This window comes from Pteropus vampyrus, unplaced genomic scaffold (assembly GCF_000151845.1).
Source record: "Pteropus vampyrus isolate Shadow unplaced genomic scaffold, Pvam_2.0 Scaffold196, whole genome shotgun sequence".
Classification (NCBI taxonomy): domain Eukaryota; kingdom Metazoa; phylum Chordata; class Mammalia; order Chiroptera; family Pteropodidae; genus Pteropus; species Pteropus vampyrus.
The window spans coordinates 190,968-204,676 of NW_011888977.1; the positions used below are offsets into that span (position 1 = coordinate 190,968).

A 13,709-nucleotide genomic window follows, 5' to 3' on the forward strand; every position below is an offset into this window, starting at 1 on the left:
ATTGGGTGTTTTCTGCTACTTTCTCTTCCAAATCACTGATTCAGTCCTCTGACTCATCTAGTCTACTGTTGATTTCCACTAATGTTTTCTTTATTTCAATTATTGTATTCTTCATTCTTAATGGTCCTTTTTTATGTTTTGTATCTCCATTTTTGTGTTTCCTCTCTCTTTGATGAAGATCTCATTGAGATTATTGAGCTGAGGATAAGAAATATTAAAATTGATCACCTCACAATACCAAAGAGAATTGGGGGAGGTTTATTAGAGGATCTGAGATAAAAAAAAAAAAAATGAAGAAGAATTGGAGAGGAGAAGGTTGAAGGGGGAGCTTAGCAGGACTCAAAGATAAAGTGCACCAAGAAGGGACAAGAACAGGGGCATCGTTGATTTCCCTGCACAGACTAACACAGGGACTGGGTGTGTTGCAAATGGGAAAACAGTCATAAGTCCCCCTTGTGGAGCCTTTAAAGACTACTTCAACATGGCTGTGGAAATCATACTCAGAGAGGCACATGAAATTATTTATTATACTCACAGTTTCTAGAGAGAGAGGCATGGCACATCTCACAGTGGGGCATATGGGAGTAGTGCCAAGGGAATAAGCTCCACAAAGCAGCTGAGGAGCCTAGAGAGGCTGAGGAGCCATGGGTAAATGCCTTCATGTGGGGTTAGAGAGGAGTACACAAAGGGTTTGATGGTATTTCATTGGTGCATTGATTGTTACTAGGTTTCAGTCATGAGAGAGAAAAAAGGGAACTTCTGACAAGGACCAGCCTCATCGCATCACAGTTTTTTTGTTTTGTTTTGTTTTGTTTTGTTTTGTTTTTGAGGATATTGAGGAATCAGGAAAATATGAAGTTTTAAAATTTACAACACAATCAACACTATTATGCTTCAGTATCAATAATACTAATTGGATGAATAACACTTGTCATCTGGGTTGTGGAGATATCAAAGGTAAGTGGGACAGCATGACCTAATTGCTAAAGGCCAACTTTTTTAAAGATGACAACTATGAAGAGTTCTATTAGGCATATGAATCCTCACATACATGGGAACCCTCTCTCATAAGGCTACCAACGATTAATCAGCAGAAACCTTACACACCAAGAGAGCATGAAATGATATATTCAAAATGTTGGAAGAAAAAATTGCCAATGAAGAATACTTCTCCCAGCAAAGCTGTCCTTCAGAAATGAAGGCCACACAAAGACTTTCTCAGACAAACAAAAGTTGAGGGAGTTCATCGCTACTAGACCTGCCTTACAAGAAATGCTCAAAGGAGTTCTTCCTTATAAAATTACAAGACCCAAATTGGTAAAATGAAAATGTGGCAATATAAAACAAACTGGTAAGGTAAGTATACAGTCAAATTCAGAATACTCCAATACTGTAATATGGTGATGTGATAATCACATAACTCTAATAGAAAAGGTAAAGGACAAGCATATAAAAAAAATCACTATAGATCTCTCTCAGTGCCTTAACTCTGTCTCTCTCACCGTCCCTCTCATTCTCTGCCTCTGAGAGGAGTCCACACTCTGTGGAGTGTTACCCCTTTTCTAATAAACTTTCCTTTTGACTCTAGCTTTGGAGTATGTGTTGAATTCTTTCTACATTCTCTGCAAAGGACTCTCTTCTTCTCTTGGTACAGGGCTTGGTCTCCCCATCACTTGGGGAAATTTGCCTTGTCCTGCATCATCTTTTCTGGCAACCATGAAGGGATTAAAGGACGTAAACTCGTCCTACCCAAGTTTGCCATGACTCCTCTCATCTGAGAGTGTCTGGGATTCATTTCCCTATTCTATGCAGATCAATTGGAGTTGGGAAAATGGTTGACGCCTTTCTAGGGGGCTGATGAGAGATTTGTTCTCTAACTGAGCAGGAATCCACTGGTCCTGTCCACTTTTCCTACTTTTCTTCTACTAACTTCCCTGACTTGGCATCACCATCGGAATTTCAGAGTAGACCTGCTGAGGGACCCCATCCAAACTCCAAATTAAAAGATTGTCCAGCACCTTTCAGCCACAATAGGATGGCTGACCAAGTCTAGAAGATGGCAGGGCCTCAAGATGAAAGAAGCCTGGGTCCCTGAATTGCCTCCAAAAGGAACTCTATGTATAGACTTCGAACACTATATTCGAAAGGAAAATAAAGTGAAATTTTTAATCTTAAAAAAGTACTATATCTACAATAATTTTTAATGAGTATACATTATAAAAAGATGTAAATTTTAATAATGAAATATAAATGGAGAGGAATAAAAGGGTAGAGTTTTTTACACAATCAAAGTTGTTATTAACAGTTAAAAATAGACTATTATAGCATTAAGAAGTTTTATGTAAGCCCCATGGTAACCACAAAGCAAAACCTACAGTAGATACACAAAATAAAAAGAGAGGGGACTCAAAGAATACCACTATCGAAAATCATCAATTCACATAGGAAGACAGCAAGAGAGGAAGAAACAAGGGAACTACAAAACAGCCAGAAAGCAACTCATAAGATGGCATTAGTAAGCCCTTACAGATCAGTAATTACTTTAAATTTAAGTAGACTAAATTCTACAATCAAAAGGCACAGAGTGCTTGAATGGACTAGATGCTGCCTATAAGAGACTCATTTCAGCTTTAAGGGCACACGTAGGTTCAAAGTGAAGGAATAGAAAAATATATTCCATGAAAGTAGAAACAAAAAGAAAGCAAGGTTAGCTATATTTATATTAGGTAAAATAAACTTTAAGTCAAAAACTGTAACAGGCAAAAGTCATGATATAATAATAAAAGAGTCAATTCATTAAGAGGAATTAATAATTGTAAATATATATGCGCTCAACATCAGAGCACCTTATTGAGCAGATACCAACAGATCTGAAGGGAGAAACAGACAACAACACTTCTTTGCCAGCACTTGTCTCTTGTCTTTTTGAGAACAGCTATTCTCACAGGTGTGAGGTGATATCTCACTGTGGTTTCAATTTGTATTTCCCTGATAATTAGTGGTGTTGAGTATATTTTCATGTACCTGTCCTCCATTTGTATGTCTTCTCTGGAAAAATATCAACCAAGAGTACTACATCAAGCAAAGCTGTCCTTCAAAAATGAAAGAGAAACTGAGACATTCCAAGATAAAAAAATAAAAATAAAAGAGCCAACATAAAGATAACAGGAGTCCCTGAAGAAGAAAACCAAAGCAAGATGACAAAACAAATACTACAACTATAATTCTAGAAAACTTTCCTGAAATAAAAATATTTGAAATTATATATTGAAAAGGCACTTGGTATTTCTGAAAATAATCACTCAGAATGGCCAACAGTAAAATATATTCTGATAAGTTTATTAGACTTTAGAGAAATCTTTTAAATCTTAAAATGGAAGTTTCTAGGCAAAAAAAAAAAAAAAATCTCAGAAGGGAAAAAAGTTACCATCAGACTTTGACAGCAATACTTTATGCCAAAAGAAAAATGGATTACTCTATTTAAGATACTCAAGGAAAGAAAATGTGACCTGAAAAATTTATACCTAGCAAAACTGACTTTCAGGTAAAAGGTACAGAAAAACTACTATCAACATGCAAAAATTCAGGCAATATTATTCTGAATTATTGCCTGAATTATCTCCTAGAGAATGGGCTTCATACAACCAACATAACTGAGACATCAAAATTATGACTGGTGATGAGCATCAAATATATAATTATTTTAGAACTAAGACCAAAAGAGAGTTAAGAAGGAAAGAGTCTAATATGTAATAACTATATACTCTGACAATATATAGTATAATAATTTTTAAATAATAAAAAAAACAAGAATACATGCTAAAAGAAAAATTTTAATTGGTTTCATAACCATAATAGTGGTAATCATATTAATACTTTTAATCTGAGACTTTTATGTGTGTAATGTAGTGTTCTGTTTCACCCCCAAGTGGAGAACTGCAATTCAATTCTGACACTACTCAGTTAGTATCAGATTCCACAAGTTTAAGGAGAAAGTCCTCCACAAGATTTCTATAACTTAAGATGACAGCCATTAGTAGGGTCCCCAGGCCATTCACACTTCTGACCAACTGGCTACAAATTTGGGGGTTCCTATGACCTCCTCATGTCTAATAATGCACTAGCCTGATTCACAGACATCAGGAAAAGAGCTATACTTACAATTTTATTATAAAGGATGTGTGTAGGGTGAGGTCTGGGTGGAGGAGAGCAGAGCCTCTATGACCCCTTCTCACGGAGTCAGAGCACATCACTCTCCCAACTCATCAATATGTTCAATAACCAGGAAGCTCCACTGAGCCTCGGTTTCCATAGTTTTTATTTGGGTTTTATTTTGTAGCCATGGCTGACTAAATCACTGACCACATGATTGAACTCAATCTCCAGCCCCTCCCCACCCCACCCAGCAGAGTTCAGGCTGTCCCAACCTTCTAATCACATGATTAGTCTTTCCAATAACCAGTCCCCATCCTGAAACTATCTAGAGGACCAAAATGACTCAGTTCATTAGCATAACAAGACACTCTTATCACTCAGGATATTCCAAGTGTTTTTGAAATTCTATGCCAAGAACAAGAGACAAAGACCAGATAAATAAAGTGAGTAATTATGAAAATTTCTAATACTATTTTCTTCTGGGTCCTTGTGAACTAGGACACTCAATGTATAAAGTAGAAGAGAGAAAATAAGTAAAAAATGCGATAGTCCTGAATTTGAATTGGAAGTATCAGAATAATCTCATATCCTTAAACATATGTAATATAGATGAACACATATATAATATAGATTAGATGTACCATAGTTGAGTTAGAAGATAAGTTAAATGCTATAGTCTTGAACTTGAATCAGAGAGTAAATTGTTACAACCATTTTGGAAAATGATTTCACAATATCTAGAAAAATGAAATATTACAGATACCCTATGACTCAGCAATTCTACTCTTTGATGTATTAGAGAAATTCCTAAATATGTGAACCAAGATAAGAGTGTGCATAGATACACTGTCTATAAAAGCTATAAACTAGAAACAACTCAAATAGCCATCAATGGTGATGGTTAAATCACTTGTACTGTCTTCATCGATGGACTATTACCCAGCAACTAAAATGAATGACTACACTACACATAAACATGGATGAATCTCTAAAATGTAAGGCTGAACAGAAGTAAACACAGAAGAATACATATAGGATGATTTAATTAACATAAAATCCCAGTGCATTCAATACTAAACAGTAATTGTTTAAGAATACATACATAGGTGATAAAACTATATAGAGAAGTAAAGGAGTGATCGACACATCATTCGGCATGATAGTTACCCCGGAGAGGGTAACCACAGGGGCGTGTGCTCGGAGCAGGGCACATGTAGGATACTGATTATGTTCTATTTCTCGGGCTAGGAAGTAGGTCCACTGGTACGTGTTTTTCTTTTCTTCAAATTTTGTGTGTGTGTGTGTGTGTGTGTGTGTGTGTGTGTGTGTGTGTGTGTGTGTGTTTCTATCCTCAGTATATATAATTCTCAATATAAAATTGAAAAAGAAAAGAAAAACCATGACTTCAAGTTGAACCCCGAGGGCAGGGCAGGAACAGGACAGGGCTCTGGGACTAGGGAGCAGTTTTTAGGGTGGGGAAAGCTTGAACATGCTTACGAGCCACTCTCCCCATGACAGTGATGAGGAGGCAGCCAGGGATGCTGCAGGTCAATGGGTTTGAGAGAGAGAAAGAGTAACTGAACCCACATTTCCTCTTGATGAAGGCAGCAGGATAGACTCTTGCCTAAGCCCTGAGCAGGTTGGGAAAGGAAGACAACCGGGACCAGGACCAAAGGAGTCTCAGAGCAACACCAATGGGTGAGATGAGCCCCTGCAACACACAGAGTTGGCAAATGACTGTGATTTAGGGTGGGACTTGCAGAGACAGCTGGTCAGAAGGCCCTGGCCCTGAATGTTCACCTCCAACATGGGCATGGCCCTGGGGGCAATGTGCAGAGGGTCTGCAGCTGGCTCAGTGGCCCCTTCTCAAGAGGGAGCTAACCTGAGACAGGGACACACTGCTGTGACTTCAAAGCCAGACTGATGTCTGACCACCTGGCTGGGGCCATGAAAGTAGGAACCTGGCAGTCTTCATATACTATGCCCCATCTGAGTCATGTGTCCCCTCAGCAGGTGGTCCCAGCTGCATAGTGGCAGGTCTCACAGACACAAGGTGTGCCCACACATGCAGTGTCACAGTCACTACTGCTGAAGTAACACAGATCCCACTATTCCATGCCAGGACCCACATACAAACTGCAGAAATGCTTTATCCTACAGTCACTTACCTGGGTGATAATGGTTACTCACTTTTTTTCCCGGATGTCAGCAAATCTTTTATTACAAATCATTAAATTTCTCAGATATCTCGAACAGTATCAGACACAATTTCTTATCTCTATCACAGAGCAGAGTAGCCACTCAGTACTAGAACCCAGTGAAGAGAAGTGTTAAATTTCAAGCTTCTGATCACATCACATGGTGACCAGGCAAAGCTTATGTGTTTTCTCACATTATCCAACTGTGCGTCTCGAAAATCTTGTCATCAAAGTTGGAGACGAAGTTTCTATTTCATATTCTAAGTGCAGGAAGTTGAGAGAAATAAAATCCAGTGAAAAAACAATGATCTTGATTCAATTTTTTTTAATGTTTATTTAGTTTCTCTGCCCATTTCTTTTCCCCTCTTTAGTTTCTCCCCCCCACACACACACTTCCACCCCTGACCTATGGATGTTGCCGTCTCCCCTTAAGAACTGGATCTCCGAAGGCGGGGAGTCTCCTCCCACATGCTCGTGGCGTGCATCTAGGGCCTGGCGCACCCAGGGTATGGTCCGTGGCTCCACCTGGGCGCGAACCCAGGACCTTCTGTGTGTAAAGCAGACATGCTAACCACTACACTATGGAGCCACCCCCTCAACTGAGCTTTTTTAAAAAAGCAAATTTAATTTTGAAGAGAGAGAGGGAAAGGAAGACATAAGATTAAGAGTCAAAACTCTGACAAAGGCTGGTAGCTATACATGGCATGTCATAGCTCCGGAAACTATCATATGATATTTTAAAATAAAGTGGTTTTACAGATTTTGGGAGTATTATAAACATGTCATGTTTGATATTACCTGAATTTACTTTAAAGCATTTTTTTTTTTTTTTGCAAACAAAGGTTAAAAGCCTTTGAGAGAAGCATCTCTTTAAGGAAAAAAGTCATTTGTTATGAAATTGTGAGGCAAGACCCCACCTAAGATTCACCATGCATGAACTTGAGAACTATCGCCCACTGTTCCTCAGAGTTCAACTGAGTTTGGATGAAACAGGAGCTACCACGGCCTCTTATGTCTTCGATCTTACCTTTCTCCACATCTGTCCTATAAGAAAGACAAAAATGTGCCTCACTTTTTGCAACCTCTTTTTTCAACCGTTTGTTGTACACAGCCCAGGAAAGCCACTATCACAGAGCGAAATTTGCCCCAGGAAAACCATACCTCCCCCAACCCTCTGGAACAACACAACAGCAGCTCCTTGGTTTTGTCTGAGGTTCCAAATGTGAATGGTTTTCATAGAATGAGTCGATACCTCTGAAACTTCAGACCCATCTTACCAGTCTGGGCATGAAGCAGGAACGCTGTCCAGCCCCAAGCAGCGTTAGCCCTATTCCATTCCACAGGACCACTGTGCAGGCGACCCAGTCTGAAGCTACTAACTGTACCAAACTGTCCACTGTGAAGATGTTAAAGGTCTCCTTGAAGACACTGATTTTCTCAGCTTGCCCAGCTGCATCTGGGTATAACGAATCTGGTTTCTACGCTCTTCAGCCCATCATCCAGGTCCGCTGCTGTCATTCAAATCATGTATTCCCTCTGATACTGAGCTTCCTCCCCAGCCTCAGCCTGGCAAGTCTCAAGATTTTTCTGCCACTGTCTTGTGGCTCTTTACCACATCTTTCAGCTCCTGAATCAGCATCTCCTCCTCCAATGCCAGCTCACGCAGCTCCATCTGTAGCTGTCCGCTGTCATCCTCATTCATTTGCTCTAAGATCTTCAGTGTTTGCAGTCCTGACACTCATCTTCAGTGACATTGAGCTCGGCGTCCAGCTGGTCTAAAAGAGGATCTGCATTCCTCACACAGTGGTGATCCACATCTCTCTGGCTGGACAGAATGTCGAAAGGGCCGCCCAGCGACTTTCTCCATGTTGCCACCACCAGATGCCTCCCCATGAGAGTCAAGCTATGGCACTTTGTATAGACACCATCCATGCTAGGTTCAATAAGTGGCTCCCTCCTAAGTTAGCCTCTTCCTCCTGGTATCCCCTGGGCTGGGCCAAGCTGTGAGCTCTTAGAGGGGACTCAGTCCAGTGTGGGAGCTGGCTGCAGTGCTGGCACACGAAGCTGGTCTGCGCACTGCTGCTGCTGGGCATCTAACTCCACCTCTTCTTGGGACCCAGAGCCACCATCCCAGTCCATTGACTGAGGGACACCATGGCCTCATGTTAGCTCTGGAGCAATGCTTCCAGAACTGCCATCGCTCGGTCTTCAGCTACTTCTCGGTCCGCCAGCCAACACTAAGTCACGTTTGTGAGCACCTGTCAGTGTTCTGAGCCATTCACTTAACTGATGTTCGCCAGCACCTTGGGAGCCAGATGCTGGGCAAGGGGCTGTGACCACTGCAGGCACAGACCCCATCCCCATGAAGAGTGGGGCCTGGGGGTAGGAAACAACCCCGGGAATGCCCACATGGGGTGTACATGCTCTTATATTCTGAAAGAACTCCCCGCACTCAAGCCCCCTTTGGCTGCTGCACCTCTTCTCAAAACACCTGAAAAGGTTGGCTGCTCTTTGCTTTCTCTTCTTCCCCTCATCTCAGTGGGCTTTTCCCCCCACTGCTGCAGCTAATTCAAGTTCACTGGTCATCTCTGGTTTCCCAAACTCTGTTGCAGCCTATTTCACCAAGGCTTCTCTGATGCCTACTCCAGCAGCACCTCCCCGGCTGCCCCTGCTCTACCCCCAGCGCCGAGGCATAAATGTGGGAGCACCTCAGCTTGGGCCTTCTCTTTTCTCTCACCCTCCTTCCATGTGATCGCACCTGTGACTTCAAATACCTCTATGAACAGATGGCTCCAAAATGTTATCTCCAGCCCTGACTCCTGCCCTGAACTCCAAACTTATACAACCAACGATACGTGTGCTCCATGTGACAGACACCTCCATATGTCAAAACGGAGTTTTCGATTTACACTCGCACACAAACCTGTTCTGCCATGTCTTTCCCCTCCAGGGAAACAGTGATACGTCCACCCAGACGCTCAGGCCGAAAGCTAAGGAATTATTTTTCTCCAACCAGACGGAGTATAATGAAGTTTTTAAATACATTTTTTTTTTAAATAGAAGAAAGAAAAGGAAGGAAAGAGGAAAGGAAGAAGGGAAGGAGGGTTCACATGACGGCTAAATGTAATCTGTCCCCACTGACCCCTAACAGTGAGACCCCCAATCCCCATCCAAGGTTCCTGTGGTCTTCCCTTAAGGATGCCCGGACCCCTCACCTGAGTGGCCCCTGAACCGCACACCACCACAGAGCCAGCAGCACCTCGATGCCTCCCCTTCCACGTGGCACAGACCTGGTCAGTTCGATCTCCTCCATCGCAGACAGAGCCTCTGCGCCTCTCTAAAGACACTCCTCTCTGCGGTGAGACTCCTTCCATCCCCATGAAAGCTGTCTCTCAGGTTGGAGGGAGCCCCTCTCCCTGGGGTCAGTGAGTCCCTTGTCCTCAGGGTCAGAGTTGAGCAAGTTCTTGGGGGATAGATGGAGAGAGCTGAGCCCAGCTGGGCAGGGCCATGGGAAAGGGCAGTTCAGGGACAGGCAGACTCAAAGCTCTTATCTGGCTGCAAAGACAGCAGGTCCTGGCTGAGATCCCCACAGCTCAGGAATATGGCAACACCAGGCCATTGCCAGGCACAGGGCCCAGCTGAAGAGACCTGGCAATCCTTGTTAGTGCCACTGGCTCAGGTGGAAGATGGAGTTTCCAGAACACTTTGGGATTGAAGGAGGGCAAGTAAACATCAGGCCTGGTGAAATGCATCTCCATGGCCTTGAACCACACCCTCAGTGTCTGCAAGGCTGACAGTGGACAAGGCACTGATGGCCCGGCATTGTCACACAGGAGTGAGCCAGCCGTGTCATGCAGGTGCCTGTGACAGGTGTGTGGCACGTAACTTCAGGCAGGTAGAGGTTGTGGGAGAGTCATGTAACCAGTGGGCAGGGCAGGTGTGTGCGACATGCGCAGGTAACCTGCACAGCAGACGAGGAGGAGAGTGTGCATTAGGGTGGAACAACGGGAGTGACAGGTGGGCGGCTGGGCATGGACAGGTGAGCACTTTCCTTCAAAGTACCGGATGTTTCAGGGCCACAGTCCCCCAGCTCATAGAGGCCTGATGTCCTTGGGAGCCTCTCAGGCCCTCTCCATGCAGGACAGGAAAGAATCCACCTGTTACACACCCCCAGGTATAGGTAGGACAGCCCAGCAGTGCCCTCAGGGGCAGAGAAGGAAGAAGGAGGGGGAGAAGGCACCCCTCTGCTCCACCCGTGTTCCCCTTGGGTTCTCCAAGATTCCAGACACATCCTGGGCTCCGTCTCCAGAAACCAGGAACCTGATGAGTGCCTGCTGCTTCAGATTGCTCCTGCTACCCCAGGAGACAGTGCCACACAGACTTCCTCCCAAGGATGGCTCAGGAAAAGCTTCCCCGTCTCCTCCTCAGGCCATATGCCCCACCCTCATCTCTGAGCCCCTCACCCAGGCCTGCTCTGAGCAGTCGCCCAGTCCCCAGAGCATGTGTACACACAGGTCCCTCTATTAGCCAGGTACGACACCCAGTCAGGGTACACACAGACCCACACACTGTGCAGGGGCAGGTCCTCCAGAGCTGTGCTGGGTAAAAGGTCACCAGTGACCTGAACCCTGACCCCACTCCCAGACCCATCCTCATATCCCAGCCCAGGGCCCTCCTAGAGCCCCCACAGGCTAAGCCTAGCCCTACCCCTGCGGCCCTCATCCCTCCCAGGGAGCATTCGATAACTAGAGGTGCACAGAGCTAGAGACCAGCCTCAGGGAAGCACTGACCAGGAAGGGTCAGCACCATCCCCTCCTGCCCTAGGACCATGATGGCACCCCAGGCTTAAGACCCACTCCCAGGACCCTCCAAAAGCCTGCCATCCCAGCCCAACATCACACACACACACACACACACACTCGCAGTGGACTCAGCACTAACCTCAGGGTCTTGCACAAAAGCACACCTGTGTGTATGTCGCCTGGGGCACACACGCACACACTTGATGGGCAGTGTGTATAGTCCTCATGTAAAGTTCTGTTTTGGGGTCTTTATATCCCACCCTTGGCCCCTTCACTGGCAACTGAGGCTGCACTTGGACTTGCAAACCAATGAGGGAGAGGGTTCTAAGTCTAGACCCTAAAGCCAGGGCAGGGTCTGGCTCAGGCTATGGTACCAACTATGTGCCAGGCACTGTGGAGACAGATAGGCCCTGGCCTGGAAAGCACAACACCTAGTGAGGTGGTAAGACATCAAGAAAATAAGTACCTTATTCTCTTGATACATGAAAGCACAGCAGTGATTAAAAGCACAGTTAGAGGTGTCACCAGGTACTGACATCAGGGAAGATATCCTAGAGGCAAGTGAGCTTGGCATCCAGGGTTGGGGGGTCGTGGGCAATCTACCTGGCTCGGAATCTGGTCCTCACACTGCTTCCTCAGTCTCAACAAACAACAGGTTGGCATAAACTCTTGAAAATGGACTCGAAGATGCCACTTTCAGAGAAAGCTTGGAGATCTGGGGCCCCAAATTCTGGGTGTTTGGTGAAGCGTAACTGGGAGCCTGGCTTGTTTGTGTAGCTGAGATCTGAAGGATCTGACCCCTAATTAGTGTTGGGCAGGGAGCGGACCCGGCAGAGAGCACTGCATGTGCAGAGGCTCTGCGGTAGGAGGGGCTGTGGCAGTCACCAGTCCTGACAGAAGGCCGGAGAGAAAGGGCAGAGGGTGTCCAGAGATGAGGCCACTGCTCCCCAGGGTCATGCATTCCTTCACCTCTGACTTTTGACAAAGTATGGCTCAAGAACTTAAAGGAGGGGGTGGGGTTCATGCTGTGATGTCTCAATCCAGCTGGGTGGAAAAGCATGGAAACCAGGACAGAGCAGGCGTGGAGGGAGACCAGCGGTGATGTCCACAGCTGGCAGATCAGGGCTTCCTCCACAGCAGACACGAAGGGAAAAGGAAGGGCTGACTCTGCAACCAGGAGAAACCAAGAGCAAAGCAGCTTCGAAATCAAAAACAAAAAAGAGGGCAAGCAGAAGAAAGCTTTGCGGTAATTAGCTTGAAAGCAAAGCAGTCCAGCTCAAGGGAAAGAGAAAGCCAGAAACGGGCTCCATTTCCTGGAATTTACTCTCACCTGCCTCACTGGGATCACCTCCTCCAAGAAGCCACCCTGATCCCGTTGAAATCCCCTTCTCCAGAGATACACGTACCCCATCTCAGGACAACCTCTGCGTTACAACACTCTGGTAAAAATCACCAAACTCCCTGGGGTACTTGCTTCTTCCGCCCACCAGAGGGCCTCCCAGCTCCACGCCTCAGCCCTGAGAGACCCCCACTGGCAGTCACTTCCCCTGTAAGCGTCCCAGTAGGCATATTCTGGTTCCTACCACCTGGCTCCCCCAGATGATGGTCCTACAAGCAGAGACCCCACATCTAATAGTAGGGGAAGGACGGGGAGAGCAGTAGCCAAGAGAAGGTGGTTCAGGTTCTTAAAGGAACAAATGGACTGAAGTCAAAATATTCCATGAAAAGCACTGTGATAGTTTATCGTAATTAGGGGTCTCTTGCTGCAGCGGCCACCCACAAGGGCTACTCCAACATAAGCCAACAGTGAGAAGTCCCCGCTTCCCAATGCCGAAATGTCTTTCATAGAAAAAAAATTAATCCACATTTCCGCAAACCGTTTCATTAGGTCACCACTCTTAAGACACTGACGAAAAGAGAACCCCACACTAAAGTCTGAAAAGCAGACACATATTTTGAGATTTTAGAGGCATTTATACAAAAATAGTTAAACTACAATGCTTTTACCACCTGAAAATATGACATAAAAATGGACATCTGTGTTTCTTATAATTTTCCTAAGAAATAACTGTGGGCTGAGTTTTTAGAAGAAAACTATATTCTTTTAAAGAAAATGAAAATATTCTCCAAAGAAAAACTTAATTTAAGTCAAATCATCTGCGTTTGTTGTGGAGTCTGATACACAGTGCTTTTCCCCCAACAGGTGTTCTCCCTGCCAAGCCAGCAGCTCTGTCACCGTCTCTTGACAGAGCTGTGGCTGGAATTCCAAGACGGTTCTTTTCCCGAGGCTGAAGGAGGGGGGCGGGGTGGGGGAGCGAGCAGATCCCAAGCCAGGAGCTAGGATGGGGAGACTCAGCTGGAATTGTGGCTGAAAACGCCCATTGGAATCCAGAAGACCAAATCCTGCAGTGACAATGGTCAAAGGCAGGGTTCCTCTGCAAACCGCTCTCCTCAAGGGTGCCATTCCTCACCCCCTCCTGTGACCCCACCCAAACAAGGCACCCCCTCCCACCCATCAGCGGACAAGGCGTTTATGACCCACAAAAACGCGTGC

The 13,709-nt window shown here is 45.1% G+C and overlaps 1 pseudogene; it reads right to left on the reverse strand.

Annotated features, from left to right (window-relative positions):
- Nucleotides 1-6,903: 6,903 nt before the first annotated feature.
- LOC105299878 lies at nucleotides 6,904-13,256 on the reverse strand (annotated as a pseudogene).
- Between the last annotated feature and the right edge of the window lie 453 nt (nucleotides 13,257-13,709).